This window comes from Jaculus jaculus, chromosome 7 (assembly GCF_020740685.1).
Source record: "Jaculus jaculus isolate mJacJac1 chromosome 7, mJacJac1.mat.Y.cur, whole genome shotgun sequence".
In the NCBI taxonomy this organism is placed as follows: domain Eukaryota; kingdom Metazoa; phylum Chordata; class Mammalia; order Rodentia; family Dipodidae; genus Jaculus; species Jaculus jaculus.
In genome coordinates, this window is record NC_059108.1 from 70,726,619 (window position 1) to 70,740,960 (window position 14,342).

The following is a 14,342-nucleotide window of genomic DNA, read 5'->3' on the forward strand; positions in this document are numbered from 1 at the left end:
GGTTCACGTTGCTGGTAGAAATCACCCAACCAAGTGCAGCTTGTGGGAAAAAGAGATTTATTTTGGCTTACAGGCTCGAGGGGAAGCTCCACGATGGCAGGGGGGAAATGGTGGCATGAGCAGAGGGTGGATATCACACCCTGGCCAACATAAGATGGACCATAGCAACAGGACAGTGTGCCAAACACTGGCATGGGGAAACTGGCTATAACACCTATAAGGCTTCCCCCAACAACACCTCCTCCAGGACGCTTTAATGTCCAGTTGCCATCATCTGGGAACCTAGCATTCAGAACACCTAAGTTTGTGGGAGACATGAAATCTGATCTTTATCTCCTCCTGTTTCTGTTTCTCTCTTTTCTCTTCTCTTTTCTTCTCTTTCATCTCTCTATCTCTTTTATATTACTTATCTTTTCCTTCCTTCCCTTCTTGTAACTCCCAGGACCAGCAGGTGGATATCATCCACAATGAGCTTTTGATCAAAGAAACCTACAAGGTTTCTCAAAAGAATGCCAGAGCACTTGATGACCCACCATAGGTTACTGGTAAGATCCTATGGCTGAAGACACCATACGCTGTTGGCATGTAACATGGAGTGACATGGCTGGAAGCTGGAAGAGAGTCCCTAGACAGTTATCGCATCTAGTGCCAGAAGTGCTACCTGAGCGACTGGGGGATAATGACCAGTATCTGTCCAAGCAATGCATGGTTTAACCTACTCAGCAGCAAACAACCTGACGTGATGCTCGCACAGTGCAATCGTTCCACACAGCCATGCTGGGGAGGCAGCTGCTCTCAATTTGGCTAACTGATCTGCTCAGTGGAATGGAACCCATAGCTGGAGCTGGGAAACAAGTCAGAAACATATTCAAAAATGAACCCACTCTCCACTAAACTCTCTCTAAAAAACAATGGTTACCACATTTATTTGGTGCTAGCTTTACTCTCCTTTAGAGAATATGCTTCTGCTTTTCAGATAGACACAAATCCTAAAGAGAGAACCATCCCATCCATACCTCAAAAGGGCCCCAGCTAAAACTAAGAATAATTGGGGAAACATACAAGAATGCTGTTTTCTTGGTGAACCGGAAACCAGCATAATGGTGAAGGAGATAGACACAGAGATCAACCCCTATCAAACCAGTTATCCAGAGACACAGAGGCTCCCAATATCTCAATACTAAAACAGACCTAAAATGAACCCAACATGGCTCAGGGAAATTTGTGGAAGAGAGGGTGGAAAGAATATCAGAGCCACACGTTGGGTCATGACACAGAGACACATTTCCTCCTACTCAAAACTGATGGCTAACCCCACAATGCCCAACCCATATACCCCAACAAGAAGGGTCCCTGTGAAGGGGTGAGGACAGGGAGGAGGCTAAAATCGGTACCAACTTGACTGTATTCACTAAATACAAAAATTTTTTAAAAATTTAAAAGAATAATATCATAGTACAGTATAGCATCCTAGTAAAGAATAGCATCAACTCAGAACGCATCATGGTGCTAGAAAGAAGTGACTGGAGTGCTCAATACTGCAATATCTCTATCACACCTTCCAAGGCTCAGGGTCTATTGCCCAAGAGGTGGCAGAAAGAATGTAAGAGCAAAAGGAAGGGTAGGACTTCTTACAACGTGCTCCACCCAGACACAAAATAGCCTGTATATCCATGACCTCACATTGCTTGACACTACCTACACAAGACCATCATAATAGGAGGAAAAGATCATGACATCAAAATAAAAGAGAGACTGATTGGGAGGGGGAGGGGATATGATGGAGAATGGAGTTTCAAAGGGGAAAGTGGGGGGAGGGAGGGCATTACCATGGTATGTTTCTTATAATCATGGAAGTTGTTAATAAAAAAATTTTGAAAATAAAATAATAGCATCATAGTGCAGGACATCATCATAGTACAGGATAACATCATAGTACAGGACATTGTCATAGTACAGGATAGCATCATAGTACAGGATAACATCATAGTACAGGACACTGTCATAGTACAGGATAGCATCATAGGACAGGACACTGTCATAGTACAGGATAGCATCATAGTACAGGACACTGTCATAGTACAGGATAACATCATAGTACAGGACACTGTCATAGTACAGGATAGCATCATAGTACAGGACACTGTCATAGTACAGGATAGCATCATAGTACAGGACACTGTCATGGTACAGGATAGCATCATATGGTACAGGATAGCATCATAGTACAGGACACTGTCATAGTACAGGATAACATCATAGTACAGGACACTGTCATAGTACAGGATAACATCATAGTACAGGATAACATCATAGTACAGGACACTGTCATAGTACAGGATAGCATCATAGTACAGGATAACATCATAGTACAGGACACTGTCATAGTACAGGATAGCATCATAGTACAGGACACTGTCATAGTACAGGATAACATCATAGTACAGGACACTGTCATAGTACAGGATAACATCATAGTACAGGATAACATCATAGTACAGGACACTGTCATAGTACAGGATAGCATCATAGTACAGGACACTGTCATAGTACAGGACAGCATCATAGTACAGGATAACATCATAGTACAGGACACTGTCATGGTACAGGACATTGTCATAGTACAGGATAGCATCATAGTACAGGACACTGTCATGGTACAGGACAGCATCATAGTACAGGATAACATCATAGTACAGGACACTGTCATGGTACAGGACATTGTCATAGTACAGGATAGCATCATAGTACAGGACACTGTCATAGTACAGGACAGCATCATAGTACAGGATAACATCATAGTACAGGACACTGTCATGGTACAGGATAACATCATAGTACAGGACACTGTCATGGTACAGGACATTGTCATAGTACAGGATAGCATCATAGTACAGGACACTGTCATAGTACAGGACAGCATCATAGTACAGGATAACATCATAGTACAGGACACTGTCATGGTACAGGATAACATCATAGTACAGGACACTGTCATGGTACAGGACATTGTCATAGTACAGGATAGCATCATAGTACAGGACACTGGCATAGTACAGGATAACATCACAGTACAGGACACTGTCATGGTACAGGATAGCATCATAGTACAGGACACTGTCATGGTACAGGATAGCATCATAGTACAGGACACTGTCATAGTACAGGATAGCATCATAGTACAGGACACTGTCATAGTACAGGATAGCATCATAGTACAGGACACTGTCATGGTACAGGATAACATCATAGTACAGGATAACATCATAGTACAGGACACTGTCATGGTACAGGATAGCATCATAGTACAGGACACTGTCATAGTACAGGATAACATCATAGTACAGGATAACATCATAGTACAGGACACTGTCATAGTACAGGATAGCATCATAGTACAGGACACTGTCATAGTACAGGATAGCATCATAGTACAGGACACTGTCATAGTACAGGATAACATCATAGTACAGGACACTGTCATGGTACAGGACATTGTCATAGTACAGGATAGCATCATAGTACAGGATAACATCATAGTACAGGACACTGTCATGGTACAGGACATTGTCATAGTACAGGATAGCATCATAGTACAGGATAGCATCATAGTACAGGACACTGTCATAGTACAGGATAGCATCATAGTACAGGACACTGTCATGGTACAGGATAACATCATAGTACAGGACACTGTCATGGTACAGGACATTGTCATAGTACAGGATAGCATCATAGTACAGGACACTGTCATGGTACAGGACAGCATCATAGTACAGGATAACATCATAGTACAGGATAACATCATAGTACAGGACATTGTCATAGTACAGGATAGCATCATAGTACAGGATAACATCATAGTACAGGACACTGTCATAGTACAGGATAGCATCATAGTACAGGATAGCATCATAGTACAGGACACTGTCATGGTACAGGACATTGTCATAGTGCAGGACAGCATCATAGTACAGGATAACATCATAGTACAGGATAGCATCATAGTACAGGACACTGTCATGGTACAGGATAACATCATAGTACAGGACACTGTCATAGTACAGGATAGCATCATAGTACAGGACACTGTCATAGTACAGGATAACATCATAGTACAGGATAACATCATAGTACAGGACACTGTCATGGTACAGGATAACATCATAGTACAGGACACTGTCATGGTACAGGACATTGTCATAGTACAGGATAGCATCACAGTACAGGACACTGTCATAGTACAGGATAGCATCATAGTACAGGACACTGTCATAGTACAGGATAGCATCACAGTACAGGACACTGTCATAGTACAGGATAGCATCATAGTACAGGACACTGTCATAGTACAGGATAACATCATAGTACAGGACACTGTCATAGTACAGGATAGCATCATAGTACAGGATAACATCATAGTACAGGACACTGTCATAGTACAGGATAGCATCACAGTACAGGACACTGTCATAGTACAGGATAGCATCACAGTACAGGACACTGTCATAGTACAGGATAACATCATAGTACAGGACACTGTCATAGTACAGGATAGCATCATAGTACAGGATAACATCATAGTACAGGACACTGTCATGGTACAGGACAGCATCATAGTACAGGATAACATCATAGTACAGGACACTGTCATGGTACAGGACAGCATCATAGTACAGGATAACATCATAGTACAGGACACTGTCATAGTACAGGATTACATCATAGTACAGGACACTGTCATAGTACAGGATAGCATAATAGTACAGGACACTGTCATAGTACAGGACAGCATCATAGTACAGGATAACATCATAGTACAGGACACTGTCATGGTACAGGACAGCATCATAGTACAGGATAACATCACAGTACAGGACACTGTCATGGTACAGGACATTGTCATAGTACAGGATAGCATCATAGTACAGGACACTGTCATAGTACAGGATAGCATCATAGTACAGGACACTGTCATGGTACAGGACAGCATCATAGTACAGGATAACATCATAGTACAGGACACTGTCATGGTACAGGACATTGTCATAGTACAAGATAGCATCACAGTACAGGACACTGTCATAGTACAGGACATTGTCATAGTACAGGACACTGTCATAGTACAGGACATTGTCATAGTACAGGATAGCATCACAGTACAGGGTAACATCACAGTACAGGATAGCATCACAGTACAGGCTAACATCATAGTACAAAATAGTATCATAGTACAAGATAGCATCATAGTGTGAACAGTAAAGTAGAGCAAGGAGAACAGTGAGCATCATCGAGGAACATCTTTGTGGGAGTAACACAAGAACAAAAGGAATAGTACTTAAAGGGGGAAGGGGAAAAAAGCAGAGGAATCAGGGAAGAAGATTAAGGAAGGGCAGAGTATAAGAAGCAACTTTAGATTGAAAAGATCACAGACTGAAAATCATACTGATACATGTAAGGAAAACCATCAAAACAAACTCCTAAACATAGCTTCTTCCACAGTTTAAACTCCAGGGAGAGATTATTAGGCATATTTCCAAGCAGGAAAATGTGGGCCACGTTCAAAGTCAGAAGTCCTCCGGGTGGCTCTGGACTGCTGCATGCTTAACAAACAAGAAGACCGTGGGGTGATAATTTCCACTGAAGGCTATGTGGAAATGTGAGTTAAAATTTGTCATATTTGCTTTTCATGCCTGCAGGAAAGCAACAGAAAAACTCTCTCATTCTGTCCAAATTTCAAACACTGGCCAATCAATATCCTTTATGCAAAAGATACTTCAAGAAGCACTGTAAGGAGATTCAGAGACTACAGAGAAAGCAACACTAAATCAGATTTCGGTCTTGCCCCTCACAGATCAGGGAGAAGTGGGACAGAAAGACTGTAAGAGCTTCAAGGTGGACGGGAAGAGCTTGAGGCAGTGTCTCCCCTCCCCCCTGCAGAGACTGACTGAGGCCTCTTGGTCTCCACAATGAATACCAATAACCCACCAATGAAGACCCTCAGCAGAATTGGGATGGGGGGGTTCTAATAGTACAAACTTTTTATTTTAAAAAAAATCAATAAATAAGAAAAAAAAATAAAGAAGCACTGTAATATACTAAAGGTTGTAGTTAGATTAAAATACCCTAAGATAGTTGTTTTTATTAAAAATAATGCATATTGGCTTCCAAAAGTAATTTTGCTTAAAGTTTTGAAATTAGCCAAGCCCCAAAGCAATAAAAGCAACCCAAAAGAGAACAAAAGAAAAATGAGAGAAGGGCGTGATACTCAGGTTATCAAATTAAGTCTGGCAAGTCACTCAGATCCTTAAATTTAATGTTGGCACTTAAAGTACACACTTAGAACCAACAGGTGTTTTCTTATTCACTTTAAGACTTAAAGCTGTTTTGGGTTTTGTTTTGTTTTGTTTTCCATCCTGCAGTATCCCTGCTTTTACATGAAGTTGAACAATACAAGGTTGTTTAAAATGTATTAGGGATAAGCACACTTTAAAAGTTGTTTTCTAGCCCTAAAATTTATAATATTGGGTATTTAAGTTTGAAGTACACTAGCTATTGAGAAAAAAAAAATTGGTTCAGGAGGGTATGGTTGAGGCCATTATGAAATGGAAGCATCAACTTTTTTTTTTTTTTCAAATTTATCAGTTGTTTAATTAGGTTCTTAGTAAGAAACTTAGAACACCAATTTGTGAGGATAAACTCCATTCGTTCGAGCCAAAACCGATCGCGGGTAGCCCTGGAGCTGAGGAACAGCTTTGATCTTTGGCAAAATTTGCGAGTCCACAGCTTTCTGCTCCACTTTGCGTTGCTCTGTAATCTCGTATTTCTCCTTCTCTGTGTCAAAGCTCTCGCCTTCCTGATGCCTGGGCTTCCGCGGTTTCTTCTTCTTGAAGTAAGCATCAGTGAGGTGTTTAGGAATTTTAACTTTGCTGATATCTATTTTTGTGGAGGTGGCAATGACAAACTTTTGGTGTGTTCTACGCAGAGGAACTCGATTGAGAGAAAGAGGTCCAGTCACAAGTGATAAGCCACTTTCCAGCTGCTTCAGGAAAACCGCTCTCTTGGCTCTGTGGCTCCTGTGAGGATGATCAGATGGTCCCGGGAGTGATGCTGGCGCGCAGCGTCTCACATGCTGACCCGAGGGTTTCTTGCCATGGCTCAACAGCTGCCGTGGCACGTCTTCAGTAGGATAATACCTAGGCATTTTACGAAGCTTAACCATGCGATACCTTCATTCTTGTCACCACCGACTGGTTTGGTGACTGTAGCACGAACCTTCTCCCCTTTTTTCTTTTCAACCTTGGATTTGGCAGTTGAGTACTTCCTCTTGTACAGAGCCCTTCTGGAATACATAGCTGATCGGGAGTACCTGCCAATTCCTCTCACCAGGACCGGGTTCGCGGCGGCAGTGGGGCTTCTTTGGCTTTGTAACCTTAGGGTCACCCTTTTTAGCCCTGCCTACAGCATCAGCCTTCTTGACTGCAGGTTTCTTCTCAGTGTCTGCTTTGTCAGACTTTTCACTTGCCATCTTGTAAGATGGGAAAGAGAACTCGGAAGAGTCAACGTTTTAAGCACTATAAGCCTAAAACTGCATTTTCTTCTGCCTGCTGTTTGTAAAAGTTCTCTGCAACGATCTTTTATGATGACGAATTATTTAAAGCAGTTTACCTACCTAATATGAGTGTTCTAAGACATGTATGTAAACCTCCAAAACTTTTTTCTGTGTATTTAGAAAATACAGAAGAATTTTTATCAACCCCTTCCCCCCCACCAAAAAAAAGCCTTGTGAGCACTAGAAGCAACAGAGAGTGGTAAAATTTAGGGTTGGAGAGGTGGCTCAGTGCTTACAGGCACTTGCTTGCAAAGCCTGCCATTATGGGCTTGATTCCCCAGAACCCATGTAAAGCTAGACACACAAAGTAACTCATGTGTTTTATGCAATGGCAAGAGGACCTGATAGGCCCATTCTCCCTTCCTCCTCCCTCTTCTCTCTCTCTCTCTCTCTCTCTCTCTCTCTCTCTGTCTCAAATAAATAAAATAATTTATTTATTTTTTATTAGATATGGACATATTTAGTATGTAAACAACACATGTTGGTACCGTCCTTTCCCTCCTCCCTGCCCCTTTTTTGAAGAGGCCTTCTTTGTTGGGGATGCAGGTCAACCCCATGAGGATTATGGATCATGCTTTAGGTGTGGGGAGAGAGGCAATGTCTCTAAGCAAAATGCCCCAACTTGTGGCTCTAACAATCTTTCTACCCCCTCTTCCACAAAATTCCCTCAGCTAGGCTGGGTGCATTTTAAGTCTGCGTCAGTGATGGGCTCTTAGGAGCATCTAGATGTCTGGTTAGTTAGGTGTTGAGTGTCCTCAGTGTCCATCTCCATCACCCTTGTGCTGATATCAGATTCACTAAGAAAACAGCACTTTTGCTCATTTCCCCAATTCCTCTGTGGCTTTCAGCTAGGGCCTGCATGGCAAAACTTGTGACACACAGTGTAGACCAAAGGGGCAGTGTTGACCATCTTCTAAAGACTTACCCCAAAGCAACAAGTGTTAATTCAGCACTAGGGAAATAAGAATAACTGCAATATTTTGTTATTAAACAGATTTTAATTTTATTGTTGATTTGGGTGTTTGTGTGCATGTGTACACATGAGTGAAGGCAGACGATAGCTTTCAGGTCTATCTTGCCTGTTTACCTTATTTGGGTCAGATCTTCTCACTCTCTCCTATTCTTTGCTGTGCTCACCATGAGCTTCTGGGATTCTTCTGTCTCTGCCTCTCATCTCAGTCAGTATCAGCATGCTGACATTCTAGAAGTCCACTGTGGCTTCTGGCTTTTTACACTGGGTCTGGGGATTGAACTAGGGCACTCCAGCTTGGGCAGTGAGTACTTGATCCACTGAGCTATCTCCCCATCTCTAAACAGCATTTTTTTGTTTGTCTTGAGACAGGGTTTCACTATAGAGCCCAGGCTAGCCTCAAATTTATAATTCTCCTGCCTTCACCTTTAAAATGCTGGGATTAAGTTGAATTTTTTAAAGAGCTGTTATCTTCAAATATTTTAAAAGAATAACAGATAAAGAAAAACCTTGCTTCTGAGTTCAATGTCTGATGTGGTGGCTTTGCAGCCACTGCAGGGACTTCAGTTTAAGTAGATAAAAGACATAATTGGTTTTGCATTTCAAAATCTCAAAAAGGGGCTGGGAAGATGGCTGAGTGATTTAACGTATATACTTTTTTTTTGTTTGTTTGCTTTTTGGTTGTTGTTGTTTTTTTTTTTTTTTTTTTTGGTGTTTCAAGGTAGGATTTCACTCTAGTCCAGGCTGACCTGGAATTCACTTTTTATTTTATTTTAAAATTTATTTATTTATTTACTTATTTGACAGAGAAGAATAGGTGTGCCAGGGCCTCCAGCTACTGCAAAGGAACTCCAGATGCTGTCCCCTTGTGCATCTGGCTTACGTGTGTCCTGGAGAATTGAACCCAGATCCTTTGGTTTTGCAGGCAAACCATTAACTGCTAAGCCATCTCTCCACAAAGGCATATGCTTTTAAAGTCTGAGAGTTGGTTCAGTCCCCAAGCTGTCAATGTAAGCCAGACTGCAGCAAGAGGCCCTGGTGTGTGCCCACACTCTCCTCTCTGCTCTCTCTTCTTTCTTTATTTTTCTCTTTTTTTTTTTCTTTCTCTCTCTTTCACACATAAGTGCAAATAAATAGATACCATTTTTTACAGTGGACATAGGGCTGGAAAGATGACTTAGTGTCTTAGAAGCCTAAGGACCCAGGTTTGATTCCCCAGGACCCATGTAAGCCAGATGCACAGCCTGCATCTGGAGTTCATTTGCAGTGGCTAGAGGCTCTGGTGTGCCCATTCTCATCTATCTATCTATCTATCTATCTATCTATCTATCTATCTATCTATCTGTGGTGGTTTGATTCAGGTGTCCCCCATAAACTTAAGTGTTCTGAATGCTAGGTTCCCAGCTGATGGATATTTGGGAATTAATGCCTCCTGGAGGGAGTGTATTGTTGGGGGCGGGCTTATGGGTATTAAAGCCAGTTTCCCCTTGCCAGTGTTTGGCACACCCTCCTGTTGCTGTGGTCCACCTTACATTGGCCAGGGGGTGATGTCCACCCTCTGCTCATGCCATCGTTTTCCCCTGCCATTGTGGAGCTTCCCCTCGAGCCTGTAAGCCAAAATAAACCTCTTTTTCCCAGAAGCTGCTCTTGGTTGGGTGATTTCTACCAGCAATGCGAACCGGACTGCAACAGTGAAGTGGTACTGAGGAGTGGGATTGCTGCTAGACACCTGACTATGTGGCTTTGGCCTTTTGGAGCTGATTTTCAAGAGGAATGTGGAAGGACTTGAAACCTTGGTCTAAGAGATGCCTTGCAGTGCTGTAAGTACAGCTTGATGGACTATTCTGGTCTGAGCTGCAAGACCTGAATGCAATAAGAACTATGGACTGTGAGGTTTGGCTTATGAGGGCGAGAAAGAGCTTTGCTTGGACTGGGCTAGCAGTTTGTGTGAGAAGCTTGCTCTTATGCCCATGTCCTGAGAAGTTGTGCAGGGTTGCTTTGTGTAGAAATGAACTGGTGTGAGCAGAGGGATATGGCACAGAAAGAAAAATCTTTGGGTGAACTGTTGCCTGTTCAGCTGCAACTGATAGATTACAACCTTTGAGACTGGCCTAGCTGACCTGTGCTGGGGCAACAAGAAGAATGTAGACTCTTTTGAAGGGGCCTGAGTGCTCAAGGAGTCCTGTTCTTCAAAGTCTGCTTTAATCCCCCCTGGATTAACAAATTGGCACCTACCTGGTATTGTGGAGTATAAGAAATGCTGGAAAGAGGGTCATTGAGTTTGCAACACGGTCTTGTGTTTTGGAAATGGCCATGGGCAGTGTGAAGCAGGTTTCCTGGTTGCCTGCATAGAGACCCCATGGGGCCATGAGGATGAACCGTGGCTTGCAGTGGAGACCCAGTGGAGATGCCGGGACCATGAGATGGCTGCCGAGGAGCTGCTGGCCCTGATGAAGTTTCCCAGGTCTGTGAGTAGCCTAGCTGGAGGGGCAGAATTGGAATGCCAGAGACTTGTTGCTGGTTAGAATTATTGGACTTGAAGATTTGTCACTGGCTAGAGTTGCTGGACTTGAAGCTACAGAGTTTGATGTTTGCCCTGGTTGTTTTAAATCTTGTATTGGTTGAATGTTTCTTTGCTATGCCCAATGCCATCTATTGCAGTGTGAATATTTATTCTGTGCCATTATGGTTTTTTTGAGGTTATTTTTTGGTATTATGGCTCAGTTAAAAGATCTTGGACTCTGGGGATGTATGAACATCATTGGGATTGATAAAAACTATGGGACTTTTAAAGTCAGACTGAAAGCATTGTATTTTACATCATGTATGGATATCAGTTTATGGGGGCCAGGGGCGGAATGTGGTGGTTTGATTCAGGTGTCCCCCATAAACTTAAGTGTTCTGAATGCTAGGTTCCCAGCTGATGGATATTTGGGAATTAATGCCTCCTGAAGGGAGTGTATTGTTGGGGCCGGGCTTATGGGTATTAAAGCCAGTTTCCCCTTGCCAGTGTTTGGCACACCCTCCTGTTGCTGTGGTCCACCTTACGTTGGCCAGGGGGTGATGTCCACCCTCTGTTCATGCCATCGTTTTTCCCTGCCTTGTGGAGCCTCCCCTCAAGCCTGTAAGCCAAAATAAACCTCTTTTTCCCAGAAGCTTCTCTTGGCTGGGTGATTTCTACCAGCAATGCGAACCAGACCGCAACACTATCTATCTATCTATCTATCTATCTATCTATCTATCCATCCATCCATCCATCATCTATCAATCATCTATCTGCTTCTTTCTCTCTCAAGTAAAATTAATAAAATATTTTTTAAAGTGGACATAGATGTTGGGAGCTATGAACCAAACCTCGGCCATGTTGACAGAAACTGCCATATAGCAAGTTAAGTTTCTATTTCCTCATCTAATGATCTATTACCAGAAATGAAGAAGCTGTTATGTCTGTTATGTTATGTTATACTGGTGCTGCCAGTAATTGATGAAGAAACAAAGAAATTGCATTTAGCCAGTAACCCTGTGATCTCTGGCCTGAATATGACTCCTTCCCCCTACAGCCCTATAAAAACCTATGTGTAAAAATAAACTTCGAGACCTTGACAAATACCTAGCTTGGTCTCCTTCTTGTGTCTGTTTGCCTTCTCCCATTGAGGTTAACTTTCCCTTGGGTCCTTGTTCAACTCCCCGCTGGCCAGGGCACATTGAACTTTATCTCTTACTAATATTTAGATTAGCATGTGTGCTGATAACATGTCTCAGAGAAATGCCCTCAGCAATTACCACGGAGCCACAAAAACCAGCTTCCTTGAGGGACAAGAGTATCCTTAGTGTCACAAAACATGCAACTATTCATTACCTTTCATATTAGCAGTTGTTCTAGTTTCTTCCCTCATCACTGTGACAAAATACTTACAACAACTTAAGGGAAAACAGATTCATTTTGGCCCAGTAACAGAGATTTCTGTCTGGGTTGGTGGGAGAGGTGCAGCAGAGCTCATGAAGGCACAGGTGTGTGATGAAGACTCCGGGAAGAAGAAGATGCAGGCCAGAACCAGGGTCAGGCGTAATCTTGAAAGACCAACCCCTAGTGATACAGGATTTTGGGTCTACAAGAAGGATCAAGTTCCATAAAGACAAAAGAGATCCTAGGCCTGTGGACCCCAACTTTTGGGGTCTTTGTTCAAGTTAGCAAAGAATTGAAAATGCAGACTCAGAGAGGAGAAAATTATGAATTATTTATTTTCAGGAGAATTACGATCCATCAGGAAGGCTAGCAGGGAAGCTCAAGCCAAAAGTTCTCCCCTTCCCAAGTTGGGAAAGGGGAAGGGGAGATGGAGAAAAGTCTCCCTTACATAGGGAGATCTTCCTGGAAGAGGCCTCTAGGGAAGGGGCTCACACACACCACAGGAAGAGCAAAACAGGAGAGCCCAAGGCACAAGATCCTACACACAGGGGCAAGAGAGAACTGTGAGATGGTAAAGGACTCGGAGCTTAAGGAGAGATCATGCATGTAGCAAAGCAGGAAAGCACCAAAAACAGGGCAGGGAGGTGCAAGGACAAAAAGAAATCCCCCCTTGGGAAGCAGGAGAGGAAACTGAAAAGACTTTGAGGGGCCAGCCCACAGATGTGATAAGCCCCGGGGAAAACCTGAAGAAGCAAGAAACACTGATGAGTTGTTGCTTGTGGCCATGTTGGATGAGATTGGATCAGGGTTCTAGTCCTTCCAGGGCAGGTGAGATAGCATCTCCTTGGGCCTCTGTCGCTGGCTGACTACCTATAAAAGGCTACCTTGCTCATGTTGTCTATCACTAGTGACCTACTTCCTCCACCCAGGACCCACCTACCAAAGGCTCCAAAGCTTAAGCAATAGCACCACATGCTGGGGTCCAACACTTAAAACATGAGTCTGTGGGAGGCATTCCAGGTTCACACCATTACACCCTTAAGATCTGACACCAAAAGCACAAATCTTCCGATTATAACTAGATAGCTATGTTGATTTGTCTTCAGCAAGATAGTAATGATTATTACTCTTCATTATAAATGAAGAATTTAAAATTGTGCTGTGTGCGTGTGTTTAAAGCTTCATGAACTGCAATCCATAACATATTATTTTAAATATTTTTATTTACTTACTTGAGAAAGTGATAGAGATAGAGAAAGAAGGTCAGAATGGATGTTCCAGGGCTGCCTATCACTGCAAATGAACTCCAAAGACATGCACCACTTTGTGCATCTGGCTTTACATGAGAACTGGGGACTCAAACCTGGGCTGCCAGGCTTTGCAAGCAAGAGCTTTAACCACTGAGCAATTTCTTCAGTCCAAGATTTTATTTTTTATGTAGGGATCTGTATGAATTTCTATCAATTTTTAAACATTTTTTATTAAGCCTATAAACTCTTATCCACTACTGAAATTCAAGGTCTTTTGTTTTCATTTGGCAGAGCCACTTGGCATAACAGATGCCAGGCTATTTATAGTCTATCCTGCTTCATGAAAATACTTATATGTTTTGCTGCAAAAATAACTGCCTTGATTATTAGCTTTCTTATATCTATTGATACATGACTTTTGTCCTTTTCTCCATTTATTGAGATGTTTTTGTCCTTTATTATGTTTTATAGTGCATCATATGATTGATTTCTTCATGTGAACTGAATTTGCTTACAGGACATCATTTTTAATATATTGCTATATTTAGTTTCCTATTTTTAAAAAAGATTTTTATATCCATATTCATGGAAAATAGCCTAAAA

At 42.3% G+C, this 14,342-nt stretch overlaps 1 pseudogene; it reads right to left on the reverse strand.

Moving 5' to 3' along the window:
* Positions 1-6,622: 6,622 nt before the first annotated feature.
* LOC123462218 lies at positions 6,623-7,528 on the reverse strand (annotated as a pseudogene).
* Between the last annotated feature and the right edge of the window lie 6,814 nt (positions 7,529-14,342).